General features: G+C 36.0%; 1 protein-coding gene across 3 annotated transcripts in view; it reads left to right on the top strand.

Annotated features, from left to right (window-relative positions):
* Window positions 1–21,058, top strand: part of LOC149088151 (agrin-like) — a 249,194-nt gene that overhangs the window by 42,001 nt on the left and 186,135 nt on the right. The window lies entirely within an intron of this gene.

Raw genomic sequence — 21,058 nt, forward strand, 5'->3', positions numbered from 1 at the left:
CATTGTTCCATTTATTTTTGTATTTTTTTCATTTTTCTTCTAATTATATATATATATACGTATTACACGACCGATATTCCGACTTTATTATTGATATGGCGTATATTCGGGTCATCCTCGTATTTTCTAGTCATTTTTATCTTTCCCACATTTGTTTTTATAAAATAGCCAGATTTTTCCACAAAGTTTATTTTTATTCATAGTTTCTTAATTTTCATAATTTATAACTTGTGAAAATATGGGTAAAGCTATAAATATCTATCATACATACTTGTCATGTTCTTTTTTGTCGTGAAATACATTTAAAACACCACAAACTTGTTTAGCACAGTATTTCTCACCAAGCATTAGTTATAAGTGATATGTATTTTTTTTTTTTTTAATTTCGACGGCAATTAACAACATTTATGGCAAGAACTGGTGATGTCCCGTATTTTTTGCGTTTAAATATGGTCACCTTATAATAATGAAGTAATTTGAAGCAATTGCTTGCAATGTTTTTAATGAAAGTGCCACACCAGTATTGCGTGTATCACAAATGTGACTCAAAATTCGATTTCTGATAAATATTTTGAACAGAACTGTAGATTATATCTAATTCCGAATAGCTGGATAGAGCCAGAAAGCAGCCCATTACAGCATTGCTTTTATTCATTTTTTTAAAGTAATGAATTTAATTGTATTCGTGATTATATTTACTTCATAAGTATTAGAACTCTTGTGTACTACTTACCCTTCTCTATCGAAAACAACTCCTAATATGATGAAAATATAACGAACTGAAATGTTTCTACACATTGAAAATGCTGAAGTATTTTTAAACAAATTTCAAAGAATTGCAAAAATGTTTAATATGTTGCAAAAATTTAAAAACACATGGTTGATGACATACAAAACGGAAATATTTGCTTTTCTTTTTCTTTTCAAGTGCAAGGATGAATTAAAAATCCATTTGTCTCTCAACTATTTACGTAAATGAGATTTTAATAAGGAAAAAAAATCACTTTTTAACGTTTATCTGAAGAATTTGAAACAAAGTATGAAAACGGAGAAAAAAAATTACTCGGAGCATGTTTCTCACATCATATATTACAGAGAATCTTCCTAGAGATACTCGTCCTGGAAGAGAAATAATCTCTTAAAATATAAACCTACACATACAGGGTGATTCTAAACTCAATAGACAATCCACTGGAACAGCTAAGCTCATTATCGTTTTTCATCCTTCGAGAAGCAGGATCCCTACAGCCCTCGATAAATTTAATCACTCGGCTTTTTTCAAGCCCTTCCTCCAAAAAAAAAAAAATTATTGGGATTATATAGGGATTTTTAATTTGAAGAACCGATTTAGATTCTTTTTCACTCCTTATAACGCTTTCGAAGAAGTTTTACTGTTTTCATAAGGGAGGCTGGAAAAAAATATCGTCTTCTGTATAGCCAAGACGTTGTTTTATTTTTGTACTGCCCTCGAAGCAGATATGTGCCCGTAACTGCAATCTCGTATTATCCAATGAGCATTCCTCATTGGAGCCTTTTCTCAGCGTTTTTATGACTGTGGAACAAATAACTCATACTTCATACTGTCATCGATGAAAATTTTCAGCTTTTATTAACGACCCTCTCAGAAAGTGTAACTCATATTTCAAATGACTCTCGATAAGTAAATTCAGTTTTTATACAGTCCTTGGAAGCGTTATTCAGCTTCTATGTGACCCTCAAAAAATTTTTCAGTATTCAAACGGAATCTTGAAGGACGGAACGAAGTTAATAGGCATGTTTAGGAATCAAAAACGTTGTTGAGCTTTTATATGTCCCTCCAATAAATTCACCAGTCTTTTTGAGTGCCCGCAAAAAAAGTTATTTACCTTTTATGTTACCCTCGAGGAATCAATTCAGTTTTTAAACAGGCCTTGGAAAACTTATTAACTTTTTCTGAGGTGGTAGAAGAAGGGTTCAATTTCCAAATAGAGTCTCCAAGAAGTAACTGAACTTTCATACGATATTATTCAGTTTTTGTGTAGCCATCACCCATCGAAGAAATTATTGAGATTTTACGCTGTTCTCGACGAAGTTGTTCAGCGTGTTTACGGCTCCGGAAAAAAAAAATATATTGTTTTACATTATTCTTGAAGAAAATGTTCAGCTTCCGTACGACCCTTTGAATAGTTATCCAGTTTTTATCTAGCCCTCAGAGAAGTAATTCGAGCCCTCACCAAAGAAAATAAATGAATCCAAATCCGACTGCAGCTCTCCACAAATTGTCAGGCATAAGAAAATAACAAAATCTGGTGGTATGTAGACCACTAAGAAGCATTGGTGTAACATTAGGCCAGTATCAACTCTATAGCTGCGTTAAATTTCTACTTAGACTAAATACACGATATAAATAGAAATACTGTCAGTCAACCAATTCAGGTAATAAAAATATAAAATCATTGATTAAGATTGACATAACATGACACGAGTGTTCGAAAAAAGCATTGGTAACAAATGCATGATTTGTTTAGTGATTTGCAAGTGATTTAATTGTTAAGTTGATAACGGCCGTATTCACCGAAAGAGTTTAAACTACAATCGCAGGTGAAAGGATTGCTTAAATTCGCGATTTGAACTAATCCGTGTCGATCTCTAATCCTTTTACCTGCAATTGTAGTTGAACTCTGTCGGTGAATACGGCCGTAAGCCATCAAGTACTAAAATCTATTCCAACTTGAGTAATCAAGTACGAAATGTGTTCATTGTATAATACGTGACTTCACACGGTTATGGGCACATGCGCATCGAACACACTCAAACCGAAAAAAAAAAAAAACCCGGTATCTATCCACTAGTCTACTTGACAACTTAACTACTAAACGACCCTTAACGTCTGCGTATATTTTTAAAGTACTTGACGGCATGACCAACTCCTTGAAGAGCTAAACGGGCTCTTAAATACACAATATTTTTAGCTACAGGTAATTCGCAAATAACAAAATATTCACAGAAATTCGACATCCCCTCGACGTTGTATTTTTCTCCCGCTGCAATACGTCATATTAGATCTTCAACTTGTTAATTAATTAATACTGTATTCTTATTTTTAGCATGTATAATACTACATAACAGTTATTTCATCCTCACATATTCTTCGAACCCCCTCCCCCCAAAGTAATAAAACAAAGGGAAAAGCACTATCAGTATAACAAAATTTGAAAAATAAAACGTTATTTCAATGTTAAATTTGTTATTTAGTATAAGATAGTCTAGGATTATCTTTAGCGCTTTTGAAAATATAATTCGCATCAGACTTCAAACATAATACTTTTGAATACACGACTATGTTTCTATCGAAAATAATCAGATTATCACCGCGAGATATAAAAAGAAAAAAATTAAAATTTCTAGCGATTCTTGCAACAGAGAGATGAGAAAATGGATCAAAATGCTTTGGACGATTCGTTAGGAAATATATAAAACGTCTCATTCCCAAAGGGATCATTTCTTGCAATTGTCATCACAGCGTTTTCTATCATCAGTTTAAGAGAGAAGAAGAGAGAAGGGAATATATAAATATATATTTTTATATATATTATTATATTACATTTTAAAGGTTCGTGCATTGGACTATTTCAAATCCTCCCGATATCATATACCGTATATCGTTTTAACTCCTCTCTCTCTGAGCCCACGGAAATCTTCCAAATCCAATCCATAGAAGTTCAGCATCTCACAATATTTGTCACAATATTTTTTTCCCGCAGCATCTACGTCATATTACATTTTCACGTCACTTGAACAAATTAGTCAATTCGTTATTTACTTAATATTGTTATTTTTAGCATGCACAGTATTTCATTTGTAACAATTGTTAATCATTATTTACGTTACAATTGTTCCATCATAACGTTTTCTATCATCAATTTAAGAGAGTCAAGGGAATATATATATTTTTACATACATATTACTAGATATTCTCTTTTAAGGCTCGTGCGTTGTAATGTTGGACTTTTTCTTTATATTGTTTACCGTATATTGTTTGAGGTTACCTCTCAGCTCACAGAAATCTTCCAAATCTACAGAAGTTCAACATCTCTCTGACGTCACAATCCATATTCTTCAGCACTTACGTTATATTACAGTTTCACGCCAGTTTAACAAATTAATCAATGCGTTAAATACTTAATATTGTTTTTCATACACATTATTTTTTTCGTAACAATAATTGTTGCAAATAAATAATGATTAACAACTATTGTTAATCGTTATTTAAGTTACAATTCTGTGGTGTTTGGTCAGAGCACGATATCTCCAAAAAAAAAGACTTTTTGATCTAAAAAGTAAGTCTTACTGATTATAGCTAATTAGAAGTGAGATAAATGCACAAATACGTGCGTACGACTGAACAACATGCTGATCTATGATATTTTCATTTGTATTTGTGCGTATGCCTTATTTTTTATTTTTAAATGGCAATGAAAGTGCTTATATTCCAAGAATGTGATTTTGGAGTTGTGTTCAGACCAAACACCACAGAATTATTCCATCATTATACAAATTCCTCGAATCCTCAAAAGTAATAAAATAAAAAAATATAGTATCATTAAAACAATATTTGACACATCGAACGTTATTTTAACGTAAGACTTATATTTAGTATATGATACAATCTAAGATTAACTTCAGCGTTTCTGAAGCCAACTCGCATCAGACCGCAGATATAACTCTTCTCAAATAAGCGTATTTGATACGTTTTTATCGAGGATAATCAGATTATCACATCGAGAAATAAAGAAAAGAAAATGAAAATTCACGGCGATTCTCTCTTATAAGCGAGAGAGATGAGAAAATGGATCAAAATACGTTGGAAGATTCGTTAGGAAATATATAAAACTTCTCATTCCCAAAGGGATCATTTCTTGCAATTGCCATCACGACGTTTTCTATCATCAATTTAAGAGTCAAGGGAATATATATATTTTTTTTTTCTAGATTATTCTTTTAAGGCTCGTGCGCGTTGGACTATTTCGATTTTTTCTTCTCTATATTATATACCGTATATTGTTTTAGTGCTTCTCAGTCGTAACTCTTTCCGGTTCCTTTATATTTCGGAAAAATTTTCTTTTCCTTGTTTCCAACTCCGGCACTCGAACCACGGACATCATTTTTTTGTCTTTGTTTTTTTTATTCTTCTATCTTCATTCTCCGTATCTTTAGTTTTTCTTCTCCGTGTCTTTTAAGAGATGGATTCCCGTGAATGTCCCACGGGAGGTAGAGCCAGTAAACGAAGTCCTCCGCCGAAGAAGTCGAAAGATGCACCTCGTGTGGATGAAGGAAAATGAACCTTTTCTTTACTCCTTTCGTGGATATTCCGATGGGGGGGAAAGAAAAGCCGCATTGCCCATTCTGTTGGGTAGTTGAAAGAGGCAAGAAAAGCTCCAGATCTTCATTTGGTACGTCGCCAAAGCTTTACTTCTCCACACGCATCATACTATAGTCTCTGGCATTGTTCATTGTTGTTTTTTTTTCGTCTTATCTCGGACCCCAACAAATCTCAATGCCACGGAGCAACATAGTACCAACATGGGAGCTTCGTACTCTCTTTTCTTGTTTGTTTTTGGGTAAAAACACAAGGAGAAATAACTTATATATAAAACGATGGAACTGAGAGATGAATACTCATTGTTCGTGGAAATTTTAGTGTTGTCGTAAAAATTGAAGATGAAGAATTCCATGGAAATGGCATATATAGTCAGAAATATCTCTTAAAATTACAATGTGTAGAATTTTATTATTTCATGATGAACGTTACTTTTTTTATGGACTCCATTTCCGAGTTCTTTATTTCATTGAATCGTTATTTTTGTACCGAGAAATCTCAAACAAAATAGTTTTTTTATAACAGAGGTGGTGTTACATTCACCGCATTTACTACTACTAAACCACGCATGCACCCCGTCCACTTTCCTCTGCGGAACTTCTAACGGATTGATACACGTTGGAATGTGTTATGAACCGAGCGTGAAGTTTGTTTCTGCGTAATGTTTGTTATAGTTCCGCCATCTACTTTTTGAACTATGAGCGAAGTGTGATGATTGAAGATCATCTACAGTAATTCTATGTAGTAAATTATGTTCGTTGTCTTTATCTATAATATTAGCTGTATAAACTCAATCTTGTGTGAACGTGGAACCTAGGATTTTTGATAGATTTCAAGTCTGGGAATTGAATGTTTGAAACTTAATAAAGTCAGTTTTTTCCATGGTATTTTTATTTTAATCATACTTTCATAGCATGCCGCCTGGCAGTCGAGTGGTTAGAGAACTAGCTTCTCACCGTGCAGGTGTGGTGTAGCAGTAGTAGGTAGGGCCTCCAAAAAATGGCTCGGGGATCCATGGTGTTCTTAAGTCAGCCACCTCGTTGGACAATTTGCCTGTTGTGGCGTTGCATTTGTATTGTATATTTACTGCGAAGATTTGTACCGAGACTTTTTAACTGAGTGATCGACTCTTGAAATTGAGAATATTTACTACTAAACCAGACATGCACCTCATCCATATTCCTCTGTGGAACTTCTAACGAATTGGTACATGTTTGAATGTGTGTGTATGTATCTAGTGAACCTTCCGTGAAGTTTGTTTCTGTGTAATGCTTGTTATGCGTAGTGCTGCCATCTGCAATGAATTTTTAAACTGTGAGTTTTTTCTCAACTCGTAGAGAGTGAATTGTAATGAATGAATAATTGCAATGCCGTAGGCCTGTTGCTCTCTGCAGCGAGACTTTTTAACGGGAAGACCGGCTTGCATTCGCGCCTCGAATTTGGGAACCGCAGAAAATCAACTTCAACCGTCCACCACTGTGGCGACGATGGGGTTAGAACCTGGATCCTCGCGATGCGAGTTCGTCGATATTTACTGAAATTCCAACGGGGATATTTACTGAAAGATATGTAAAACAGATGGCAACACCAGCCAAAACGCGAAAAAATCCGCAACTCTCACAACATCTCGTTACAAATTCCGCAGATTTGGGGACATTCAAGTATTGCGTAAGCAGATTTTCAGCCATTTTTGATCCCCTTCCCGGCTGTCAAAATTTCGTCAGCAGCTTAGAATATTTCATATGTTCAAAAAAGGGTGGTTGATGACGTAAGCAACCTTCAAACCCCCCCTCCTCCCTTGTCATCAAAAGTCAGCAAATCCGAACCCCCCCCCCCCCCTCCCGATGCTGACGTTATACTTGAATGATCCCTTTCGCGGAGGAATGTGTACGAGGTGCAGTGCGGTCGTGTGGGAATCGCCATCCTGAGATTCAAGGCTCAAACACCGTTGACGGCACAGTAGTGGTTATAGTCCTGCTAAAGTTGGGTTTTTATGGGGTTTTTTTTTTTTCAGATTGCAAGAACAAATGCGATCCGGTCTCCTATTTGAAAAAGTCTCTCCACAGACAGTAGTCAGACGGACCTCCAACGCTATAGTTACATAAGATATTCATATCAACTTCACTTCAAATTATGAAACATAGATGGCAACACCAGTAAGCTAACGAAACTGTGGCAACACATGGCCCGCGGACCTTCGGAGTCATCTGATGTGGTCCGAGACCTCAAACGTGAATTTGTAAAATATGAACCAGGTGGCACATTTATAGATGACTTAAGTGACCCGAGATGCCACTCCACATTACTTAAGTTGTCCGAGGCACATTCGTAGATCAAATAAATGAGTGCTGTGGGTCACGGAAGATGACCCACAGCACGCATTTACGGATCACTCAAGTGACCTGGGCACATTTATAAATAACTCAATCGGTGCGGCACATTCACAGGTCACTTAACCGACCTACCCTACAGCACATTTACAGATTATTTACAGTGACCCCGCAGCATAATTACAGAGGGGGGGCGAGAAGAGTTGACATGGGATCGCTGTTCCCTATCACTTGAGTGTCCGTGGCGCATTCTATCTTCAATTAAGTGATCAACAGCACATTTCAAGATCACTTAAGTGACCTCCACACACACTTGACGTTTTCCTTAAATAACTGTAATTTAGAAAATATTTATATTCGTTTTTCACAAGACCTAAAAAAACTATTTTTCAAGCGGTTTATTCCCAAATCACTTATAGCGTCCACGACATCATACAGATCATCTAAGTGATTTGGGATACTTTTCTGTATCACTAAAGTGGTCCACGAGACATTCTTACTTCAATTTAGTGATCCGTGGTACATATATATCTAGATTACTGAAGTGGCCCGCAGCATGGTTTTAAACCAATGAATTGGCTCGCATTCTCTAAAAGTTTGAACCACTTTGGTCTACAGGGTATTCGATACATCATGCTACGTCAAATATGTTTTTAAATGTTGCTATAACAATACAGTATAAGCCATCACGTTTGTCGGGAATTTCGTCAGTTTATGTCATGAAAATTAGGGGGTTGGTGCAAGCAAATTTTTCAAAAAAACTCATTTTCAAATATTGTGAAATTTTCTTCGTCTAACCGTGCTCATGTTTTTGCTCTATCTGTGCTAGAAATATTTTAAACTGGCAGGCATTATACATGCTAATGTTTTCCACTGCGAAATGCTCTTTTCTCAAAACTAAGTTTTTCGTTAGATAAGGAACATTTTTTCGAACAATACCTCATTCAGATGTCTATAAACTTTATGTGTCTCTCAACTGTATGGTGTTACATACATTAACACGAGGATTTTTTATTGAAATTATTTTGAAAAATATTTCTGGTGCAACAAATGGGTAAATTTTAGTGATTTTTTTTAAATAGTTCCATGTGTGTGTGTGTTGTTGAAGTTAAAATTAAAGAGCAAGTAACCAAAAATCAAAATCCTAAATTCTCGTGTCAAATTGTATACAAATATCTATATTATCTGAGAACAAAAATGCTTAAAATGTGAATAGAGTAATTTTAAATGTTCCTTGAAGGCAGGAGATCTTTACCATACGAAAGCATGGGAAGCCAAGGTCGTGTACTAACCCCTTTTAAAATGATATCTAAATTAAATTCTAAAGATGCATTCCATGGATGAATAAACAAGTACTCCTTAAAACTTTGTAAGAACAGCACTCGGCAATATATAAATAAAATATCATATATTTCATGAGAAATCCCACGAGGAGCTCAAAATTGTCTTCTTTTTTTTTGTTGGTTTTTGAATAGAAGATGGAGAAATTCCATGGAAATAGCGATCAGAAATATCTGAAGAGGGTCTTTATAAAATTCCGCAGACAGGAAAATATGAACTTTTAATACTGAATATTACTTCTCGAAAGATCTTGAGACGAAGTCGAAAACTAATAGTTACTGGGGAGGAACCCAAAGGCTCTTAAAATACAAACTATTCAATAAGAGTATTACACTGGAGGGGCACATTCCCGACGTAATTGCGTTTTAAGTGCGTTTGAACCTTTAATTTTTTTGTCTTAATTAAGACGAAAAATATTCGAGAATTTACAGATACGAGAATTTACGAGATTTACAGAATATCTGCTGCTAGCTGGGTAATTTACCGACATTACCATACGTCATATATACGGAGGGAGGACTTAGCGGGCTATAGCCTAGGGCTGCAAGTTCACAGGGGCGGAAAATTTGAGGAATTAGTGGCTAAAGGAACTTGTAGAATGTGAGAAGGGCGGCAAAATTTATATATCCCTGACTAAGCCCGCATATGCCCAGACAGCTACGGACTAGATCAGTGAGTGACAATAAATGTGACCTATAAAGTTTCCAAGCACGTGAATGAGTGACTTGGAGCGTGAGCAAGCATGTGGATGACCAAAAGAGTGATCTAGAGCGTGTACAAGTACGTGAGTGACCAAAATAGTGTGCAAGCGTGTACGTACACAAACAATGTGCAAGCATGTGGATGACTAAAAAGGTGACTTAGTGAGTATGTGGGAGCATTTGAGTTACCAAAAGATCGACTTAGAGACAACGGTGTACTTTGCGAGGGGGGGGGGGGGACAAGCATGTTATAGAACGTGGTGGCGATTTCGAGGAAAGAGTAGTCAAGAAAACGAGACTAGAATGGGTGAAGGGCGACAAAATTCGTGTGGCCCACAGGCGGCAAAACCATAAAATTGCCCCTCTGGAGAAGCCAAAACTTTAAAAAAATTTACTTGAATATTTTGTAAATCACACAGTTATTCATCGAGTTGAATAGATTTTTGAAGAAAGAATCGATCTCGCATTATGAATTGGAAAATACTATTTATATCTCTGACGTTATTGCTACAGGAGGATTTCTCGCCAACTCATTCCAATCCATGCTTTTTCTGAGTCATTTCCGCATGTGTTTAGGTTACGAGAACTAAATCCACGTTATTTAGATGCTTTTCTAATTGGAAATGTGACTTTAAAATCTCAACGGTTCCCCAAGTAAAGTGATGTGGGAGATGTTAGTACATATCTTGAGTAATAATTAAGGAAAGTGTGTGTCACCAACACTCTCCTTTGCTTTCACCTGGCCATTTTCGCACTAATTTAAACCATTTTTGGCGAAATGGCTATGGACCGAAAATATTTGTTTTCTTACGTATTTTTTTGAAAATTATGTAAGTGCCCAAGTATATGTGTGTTTCAAAAAAAAATTACCTGCAGCAATTTTTACGCACTATTCGTTCGGTTTATTTCGTGCATGGTGTTGAAATGGACACTTTCTTCTGAATTTCTCTAATTCTAAATCGAGTGTAACACTATATCGGCCTCACTGTCCGTATATCTCATACTTTAAATTTTAATGCGTCAATTGCATCGTCGAATAAATGTATTTGCATGCGACATATTCGGATACTTAAGTACTCCCACCCGGATCAGTAAGAAAATTGTGTTATTGTCATAAGCAGGAGAGCGAAGATTGGCATTCACCCATCCCACATTCACAAGCCATACACACAAGCTCGATTAATCAACACTCACCGTGGCAAAGAGCCTGTATCTGCTCACAGGTTGTCCTGTAAGTGTCAATGCAGCCTTTATCTCATTAACCGTCTGTCGTAGATGTATACAGTCAAACCTCGTTAGTGCGTCACCCGGTTAACACGTCACTCCGCTTACCGGGTCACTTTTTGGAAGTCCCAATTGTCCTCAGGCAGTAATTGGCACAGCTATGGCTTACGCCGTTTACTAAGTCATATTTTTGCTCTCCCAAGAGTGACTCATTAACGAGGTTTGACTGTATATAATTTCAGTTTAAAAAATGCTCAAAAGGAGTTCAAAACCCTGTACGAGTTTTGAGAGTGAAAATATTCTGTTTCAAAAAATGAAAAAAATCTGAATTTTTATGCGGTTCCCGCGTCCTCTAATTTCTAATTAGATAGTTGTTGCCCTGTCCCTCTTGATGCCAACGTAAAATCTAAGTTTGTAAGTGAAATGCTCGCTGAGATATTCGAATTCAAATAGGGGAAAAGTTGAGAAAGGGCAACGTAAATGAGGGAAAAGGGCATTTTTTTCCGTTAGCTTTTGCGGTTCTTTCTTAACTTTTATACAATTTTTTTGAATCCAAATACCTTAGCGAATATTGCAATTGGAAACATGGAATTTCTTTCTGTTGTTCTCAGGGGATACACAGCAAAACAACTTTCTAATTAGAAGTTAAACAGGGGGACCATGTAAAAATTTATTATTATTTTTTTTAATTTCGTGATACTGTATTTTCAGTCTCAAAACTGCTACAGGGTAATTTTTTGAAGCCTTTCGAGCTTTTTTTTAAAATTGAAATCATGCCTCTATGACGGACGTTTGATGAGTTAGACTCTACTGGCACTTGCAGGACACCATGCTTAGATCTTTCAAGAAAAAGGATCTTTTAGGATCGTGCAGATGAAGAAAAGTATTGTAGCTCTGGTTCAGGAATCGAAAAAATAAATTAAAACAAATAGCTGTAGCGACAGAAATTCTAACGTCATCGGCATGTATCTCACATGCAATTTCAGCCCGCCCCCCCCCCAATTCTTTTCATAAAAGAATTAGGGACCCGTAAAGGAGAGCGGACTCGTCGTTACATAACCTACGTCATAGGCGTACACAGAATTTCCTCGGGGGGGGGGGATTTGTTTTTTCCTGCAAAACAACACTGTTATCTCGGCTTGGGGAGGGGGAGTGTTCTCTTTGTATACGCCAATTACCTACTTCCATGCAGCGATTCGGTACAGCGATTAGATCAACCCAGCAGCAGATCGACAGCTTTCATTGATGTGATAGTTACTGATCCAATGAAAATCCCTGAAGAGAGAAGCAGATCAAATTTTATCAAGAACTATTCCCGATTATGACGATTATTATGTGATTTATAACCTGTGATTTACAATTGTGATTTATTTACATGAATCACCATTTTTCGATTACAAATTTTATACTTGTTTACTGGCGAGGTGCGTAATGGCACCTGCCCATGTATGTAATATATCTTTCTCAAGATCAATAAATGGTTAGGTTTCCCCGGAGGCACCCGAGTCCCCAAGGACAATGTGCTTATACCACTGAGGGTGACAGAGCCTGGGTGTCTCTCGGTTCCTATCACTATCACTATCACCTACTTCCATGAATAATCAAACATAATTCATTTGTTCACATTGTATTCTTACGCTAAAAATGCTGATGATACTATTCAATCTACACCCCTGAATCTTGATGCGCAAAAGCAACTGTTGAAATTCACCTGTAGAATAAAAATGGAATTGCAATCTCATATCTCCACGAAAACACTAGGTTGATAGAATTTTACATCATAAGCCGAATGCCATGAATGCATCCGAATAACATGCCACCGCAAAACAACTGGGACGGGTGGGGGGAAGCGTGAACTGAATGGGGATCGGTGTAGCAGCTGTAATATTTGCGGACGTGGAGTATAATTTATGCATTTCGTAGGACTCCATAAATCAACGCTTGAGTAAATGTGAAACCTAATTAGTAGTTGCACAAATTAATAGCCGTCGGGGAAAGCCCCTAATGACAGTCAAGAATTCGGGAAAGCCGAGACGGGACGACTAGTATCCCAGTCTGTAAACCGGAAAAGAGGTGCAGAATTTCCGGACGACGATGATGCTGCGACGGACGACGTGCCAGAGGATCATCTCGCGATTAGTCGCAGTTTTCGAACGGAGGGCTCCTCGTTGTTATACGTACACGACGGGGTTATTTTCTCAACTCCGAAATTCTGTGCGAGCATTATGTACAATATATCATATCAGAATTAAGCACGCATACGCGTGGGGGAACGCGTGAATTGATGATCGTGGATTCTTAACATCCTGCACTTGCGAGGGTTCAGACAAATTCACTGAGACTCGTTGAGTGACAGTAATTTGCGATGTAATGTGTAATGAGCCACTAACCTAGTTTAGAGCTATTTGTTTTTTTTTCCACTTCTTAGACCGCAGTATCGTTAGACATACAGTTTCAAACACCAGTAATCATACAGTGTGTCCCTAAGTTTGTAAATAGTTAAAAAAATGCGTAAAAAATGGAAGGAATCGGTATATTTGAATGTGGTTTGTAAAAAAGATATTCTCACGAAAGGCTTTGTTTTTTGATGCAGAAAAAAAACCGTTAGTGCAAATTTTTTCCGATATGTGACGCTGCGCGAAGTTCTGCAGTAGTGATTGGACCTGAATCTTTCTTCAATTCCTTCTGTCTCCAAAACGCCGTAAAGCTTCAGCCGGTGATTCGTGGCTGAGGAAAGCAAATGCGGCCCTCAGAGCATCCGATTTGAACCTTGACATGAAACCCTAATTTTGTGAAAACGAACTAAGTAAATGAATGGGAACTAAAACTGAAAGAACTAAGGAAACAAAAACTAAATGAACTAATAGTAACTCATTATCAGATCAATTAAGTGACCCGAGACACATTTCAAGATAACCTAAGTTTCCTGAGACCAATTTATATCTATCATCTAAAGGGCCTGACAGGAATTTACAAATCACTTAAGTGTCCTATGGTACATTCTCAAGTTACCATCAGCACATTTCCAGATCACTTCGGTGGCCTCTGCGACCCATTTGCAGATCACTTAAGTGGGCGGCACTCTGAAATGTTGAGAAACCTTGTGTGTTAGAGCAATGGTTCCCGACCGGGGGTGCGCGCAGCCCCTACGGTGCGGGCGAGCAATTTTAGGAGGTGCGAGATGGATAAAAAAATTCAACGTATCGACTCTGATTATTCACCAAAATTAAAATGATGATAAAACTCAAAATTTTTAAATTCGTAAAAAAATATGAATTGACACCTCATCTTCTGGCTTCTGCTCGCAGAAATGTGTCACGAATTTTGCGGTGTAAAAGATTCTTTTTCGATTATCGATCGTATTTGTTTTCCATTTCGGTTGAGAAACAATACCATTATTCCCCTGAACTGTTTCGTGGTTCGTTTACATCGGTACTTTGTGTTATTAGCATGTTGTGCTCACATTTGATGCTGTCGTGAACACACACATGAATCAGGAAAAACGTCAAAAAATTCAGTCGTCAAAGAAACATTAATTTATAGTTTTTGCGACTGGAATCAATAATTGAAGAACTATTCAATGAATCTGTTTTTTCCAAATCTCAATTTTTTTTTTTTAGTTTCGTTTTGGAATTAATTTTCAAAAAAGAAAAAAAAATTAAGCCAAACTTAAATATTAGCAATGGCCGAAAAGACATTCAACAATAAGTAAAAAAATTCTTAGAAATTGATTATTTGATAATTAATGTAATCAATTACAGAAGAATGTAGCATATTGTGTAGCATATAAGAAACGTACTATTACGCAAGGGGATGCGGGAAGGAGAAAAAGGTTGGGGGACCACTGCATTAGAGAATGAATGCAAAAACATTCTGTCTCCTTGGCCATATTTGAAAAAGGATGGCTTTTGAGGGGTCCTATAAGAAATTAATTTCTTCTTTGTGTGTGAAATATACCTGAATTACCCTGGTGAAATCAATTTGAACATGTCTGAAAGGTGCTTAGGTATATTCTGTGTAATTAAGAGTAGGATTAGGATTTTTATGCCCTAAAAACTTCTAAAAATCCTCTATAAAAAAATGTATCTGTGCCCTTCAGAAAATTTATTTATGCCATTAAAAAACTGTAAATATCTCCTTAAAAAACCCTCTTCCCATTCCAGATAACATTAATTTTAGCAAAATAATGTTATAACGAAATTTGTTGATGCCGTCTAAACTATTTTCAACCATTACATGAACAAAAACTATTCATTTTAGAAGTCACTACGGGTATCAGAGAATCAATAACTTTCAATTTTGCAATGCAATTCTGAAAAAATTGTATGTAAAGATAGATATATTCTGCATTACCTTGGCTGAAAAAAATTCAATGGAATGGATTGTTTCCGCACAAAAGAAAATTGAAAATTTGAAGAAAAAAAAGAATTCCTGACATTTATGTTTTTGATGATTTTTTTTAGATCAAAAATGCAAAAAAACATTTTGAAAATTCAAAAAAATGCATTATCGAGTCTCGAAAGGATGATCCCTGTGTATACTTCACCATGATATAACAAATTCTTCAAATATTATCGCTCAAAATGACTTTGTTTCGTTTATAGCAATTGATGACAATAAATCAGTTGCGTAAAATTCAAATTCAAGATTGATTCACAGATAAAATCCCCCTTTCAAGAAATATCTTCTAATTTAAATGATTCAATAAACATTAATACAGAATTCTTCGAGGGTATTGACTCTAATGTAAATAAGGGTCATCATTTCTCGAAGAAAATGATTGGACGAAGTGATTATGATGAGGAGGGGAAAAGATGATGATAGAGAGGAAAAAAAACTTCCACCAAATATCTCCAATCGAAAAGAAACAGTATAAAAAAATATCATCACGTTTTCGGCAATCGAGTGCCATTTTTCAACACTCCTTTCCGTAGTTTTACGCCACTGATTTCCCCAATTCCCCATTCTTTGATATAATAATATTTTTTTCCTATTATTATTATTTTTAATTTCTTTCTTCCGATCCATCAATTAATTTTTTTCCCCTCCTTCTATCACTATGCTCTCCATTCTCATCTCAGAGATAAGTAAGCACTTACTTCATTAATCACGCCACTCATTAAGAAAATTTCGTTATCATTCATTGCTGTTATCACGTTTGATTTCTACGTGTTTCTTTCTTTTTGGAAATAGAATAAAAAGAATTGGAAAGAATAAAAAAAAGAATCATAATGTCTTTTGGCAATGTAATGGACTTTTTATTCATTTTTTTTTCTATTATTCTTTATCACCATTTTTTTTTTTCATTATTATAATTTCCAGTCATTCCGGTCCCAAGAACAAGACAAGTGAATAATTCTTTTCATCGGCATGGGATTCTCCATTTTTCACACCGAGCTCTTATTTTAATTCGGAAATGATTTCTTTTCTGAGTTTTTTTCATTCATTATTTAATGTTGTATGAAAAGAAAACACATCCCGTGTTAATTAATTACTTTTAAAAGCAAGAGTGTTAAAAACGATTCAAGTGGCAATCGATGGGAGAACATTTCGATTGTCTATTTCAGCTGCCCATTGACATTTGGTGATTCTAGACTTATTATGAAGAGTTCTGGTCATCAAAATTCTGACTTTTGTTTCGTTCTTCTTTCGTGTTTTATCAGCGTTGTGGGTTCTGAAACTTAACTGAAGAAATGACTTCTTTTTTTCGGTTATTTGGAATTGTAATTAGTTCAAAGCGGGGAATGCGGATAAAACCACATAAAACACGGATTTTTGAGTGAGTTGATGAAAATTTTGGTCACACTTACTTTGTGAGGATCGATGGATTGAAACTAATCGGAAAGAGTTTTTCAACGCAAAAGACCGTCCTAGGTTCGTACTTAAATTATCCTGATTGAGCTTTGTGTGACGATTTTTTCTACAGATCCACAACGTGAACTACTTATTTTGAAACTAAGCAATTCTTTGAAACAAAAAAGGCTTTCGTGGCCATCGTATAAATTAGAATTAAATTCGGGGTTTTTGGCCGACGTGAAGTACAGTTTTTGTCTTTCGACGTTTCGTTCGGACGAGTGACGAAAATGTTCAAGAATTGAAGTAATCAAGTAATTCCCGAAAAAGATTGCCACTCGTGCGAACGAAACGTCGAAAGACAAAAATTGCACTTCACTTCAGCCAAAAAACCCGAAAATCTTTTAAATTTGATTCTAATTTAAGTAATTATTTGTTTTTATTCTTCTAGAAACCAATCATTCCGAATCAGGATACCCTGTTTTTATTTTCGAATATTTATACCCCATACCATCAGGAAGTATTTTTCACGTTTCCCATAATGTATCGCGATAATAAAGTCAACCCTATAATGAAGAAATGTGGCAATGCAGGGTTATTTCAGCTGAATTGACCACCAACACATCCCCTCAGCAAAATCTCAAATACTTCTAACCCATGAGCTGGTGAGATGTGTAGGAAAAAAATCAATGAACGCCTATCATAGGGTCATACGAGCCCTATGTCATGCGTAATCACCGGAACCTAGCGGAACCTAGGGGCTGGGCACTTTGAGCCCCCTCTCCTGCGCACACACTTGAGTCATGTATATACGAGACCGCCAGCGACTTTCATCCCGCACCTCAATGTTTTCACTGATGTCAGGAGGAATCCGAGGAATCATCTCAAGAACACTATTCTTTCCCATACCAGGAAAGAAAGCAGGAAAACGTTTTGCAAAGAAAGCTATATGGTGTGAACGAATAAATTTTCAAAAACAACGCTTAAGTAAGCGTTCGGGTAATCATCAGCGACCATGACACTGACTTACAGTTTATAATGAGCAGCTGAAGACGGAGAAGAATTAAATTTGCATAAAAAAAATTGAAGAAATTTGAGTAGATTCTTGTGGAATGAAAAGAAAAACAAATTCATTAGCCCCTGTGAGTAGATTTAATAGTATCACTAAAATAAACATCCCATGGTCTCATATTCATCACTCGCCTCCTACAGTCCCAATTTTGAACTTCACGCTACCGGGGTTAATAGGTACTCACCTTATGACGTGAATTTGTGAAGTACCTTAAGAGTAGTATGAAATGAGCATTACGCTCATGTAAACAACCCGTGGCTGTTCTGATTATACCAGTATAAGTACGCATACTTCGTCAAAATAGCAGCCAATTGATCGATAATTGTCTGTCTGCTTCGGATAGCTGACCGAGCACGAGCTTGATGCATTCGGTTCCCCCCTGCACCACACAAGAGAAGGCTTCCAATCTCCCAAACATAGCCCATATCCGTTGAGCAAAACATGCTATTGATAAGCGCTGTCAGCTGCCGTTTCCGCTGATTGCGTCAAGGGTGTTGTTTCATCGAATTTCACACTGATTACGATCACTGCTGCGGTTAGTTTCCACTCGAACAACGGGCATGCGAAACGAATAGCCCCTCCAAATCTAATTAAATGAGTCAATAGCTACTCTAATCCCTCATACGCAGCTGTGTTCAACACTTATGCGAACGATCTTCATTTGGAACGGACGAATCTCTGGTCATATGTGTGAAAATTCAATGATATAAAAAACCGAGGGTGCACAGAATATGCGAGGGCTTGATATGTGGTATTTCTGCTGCTCGTGGGGCAGAAACTGATATATATATATGGTGTGACTATATAACCCGTATTTTATGGAACATTCACGTAATTTTGGCCATCGGGTTTTTTAAATATAATGTCCCGTTTTCCCGTGTTTTCACTTGAACTTGGATTTTTATAAAGTACTGAAATCTAGGATTGAGAGATCATTTTCATAAATTATAAATTTTTTGACAATTATGAATCTAAAATTATGAATTATATTATGACAATTGTGACTATAAAATTATAAATTATATTATGGCAATTGTGAATATAAAATTATCATTTATATTATGGCAATTTTAAGACTAAAAAATTAACATTACTTAATATTTTCATATAAATATGTCAATCTCACGTATTTGCCAAACATAATTTTATTGGTGAATAGCATTTTAATCTGTTTTGAATTACAGTAGCCTATCATCGGTGATTTTTCAGCAATTTGAGCTATAGTTGGCACTTTTATTTATCTTTGTCATACCTTCGACAGTTTTTTTGCTTATAATTGATCTTTCCTTTTCTTTGGCATTTCTATTTGGCTGTAATTGGCATTTTTACTTACTTTTCACTTTCTTCCCTATAATTTGCAACTTTGCTTACTTCGGACAGTTTTTTAGCTTTAATCGGAGACGTCCAATATGGATCCCGATTTCGCCCCACTTTTTTTTGTGGGCAATAAATTAAGTCTTTACTTATATTTTTCTGTCGAAACATCTTCCGCGGGCCGAATGAAACCGCTGAGAACTCCGCATTTTGACCCCTTGCCAGAGTTTTTGCACCCCGATATAAAACATTGAAATTTTGCCCGTTTAACCAGCATTTGGCGATTATTTCAATAAACAACTACGCAACAAGATACGAAAATGTCGCGAAATAACTTTTGCAGACGAAATTCATATGAAACTCAACGTATCTAGAATTGTAATATTCCAAGAAAGAAACGTTCGTCATATTTTTCGTACTTAAGCACAAGAGAATGCCTGCAAATCATCAGTTCCTAATAGAGGGCGAATGGATCCCGGGGGTCCACTTGTTTAACTGCAAAATAAAAATTAAATTGTTAATTTAATTGAAATAAAAATTAATATAAATATATTATTTTTCAAAGAAAAAAAAAATTAAAATTACGCGCAAAAGCACCGCTTTGACTCTAATTGTAATATTGTTTATGATTTTTAAAAAATTTTGCTCGTGTAATGACATCTTTCCATAAATACATTGAACGTTGTTTTAGCTCTTCTACAGTCCAGTAGATGGCATTGCTAGCGCATAACATTTACTAGTATTGTTAGAATGTAATCCATTGTTCGAGAACATTCTCTCTGTTGGATGGTTGTAGTAGTTTCTGCTGCTATAAATGGGGTCAATGACAAACACAAATATTTCTATGGGGGGGGGGGGGTTCAAGTCTAAAAGTATTTCGGAATCGCTGCTCTACTAGCCCATATCAGGGCTAGTCAAATGAATAGGAGGTTATGTTAGTGTTATCCGTACTGGTAGAAACACGAGATATATATATATACAGTAGTAGGAACAAAAATTGCTGTATGGAAAAATCTAAGCTAAAGCTCTGAATATTTTAAAACATTGCATTTCTTCAATATATCTTTTACTCACTTTTCATCCAACATGTTTTGAGAAGGTGTCGGAGAACAAGGGTTGGCATTGTTTTATAAAAGCAGGCATAGCTACCCTTTAGAAACGCGTACTCTTTCCGAATAATACATGGGGTTCCCCTTGATGACGACCCACTGCAAAAAGGTTCTATTTCCATTGCTGCAACATTTGAAGAGTATACTGGTTGTTGGTTGTGGGACACTTGCGAATGGGCACTTCCTAGATAGCGAAACTAGCAGTTCAAATCCTTTTAAAATCCATTTCTTCTTAATACGATGATGCAGGTGTTGTCTGTTGCAGGTGACGTCTTACAAAAGGAGGCATCTTTTTCTTCTTTCTCATCATATTTGGAGGATAAGTTGGTTCCGACATTATGTTCTAACAAAACTTTTTTTTTGACATCTCCAACCATTGATTAAGATTTCATCATTGGTGAATGGGATATATCCATGCGGTGATACTCATGTGTAGATCATAGAATGTTTGTTTTTTTTGTTTCTTTTTCAGAAAAATGCAATTTAAAAGTGTGGATTACACGCAACAACAGATTATCTGCAGAATATTATCGAATTAATTTCCCCAGTGTTGTAGATAGTAGCATGCTTGCCCGGTATGCAAGAGGGACTAGGTTCAAGTCCCGGCGGAGACGTCATAATTTTTATTTCCGAGTTCACCTCAGCATAATATCCAGAAAATAACTGTTTCCTTGATTATCGAATTAAGTTTCTACGTCTAACCAATTTTTTTGTCACACCTCTTATAACGTCAGTTCAAATTTTAGGAAACGTGGTCACAAAAGAATAATGAGTGTGTTTGGCGACATTGAGCAAAATTGTAATACATACACAAA

This window comes from Pholcus phalangioides, unplaced genomic scaffold, assembly GCF_987345545.1.
Source record: "Pholcus phalangioides strain wild (caught in Gottingen) unplaced genomic scaffold, Ppha-v1.0 ptg000003l_1, whole genome shotgun sequence".
Taxonomy (NCBI): domain Eukaryota; kingdom Metazoa; phylum Arthropoda; class Arachnida; order Araneae; family Pholcidae; genus Pholcus; species Pholcus phalangioides.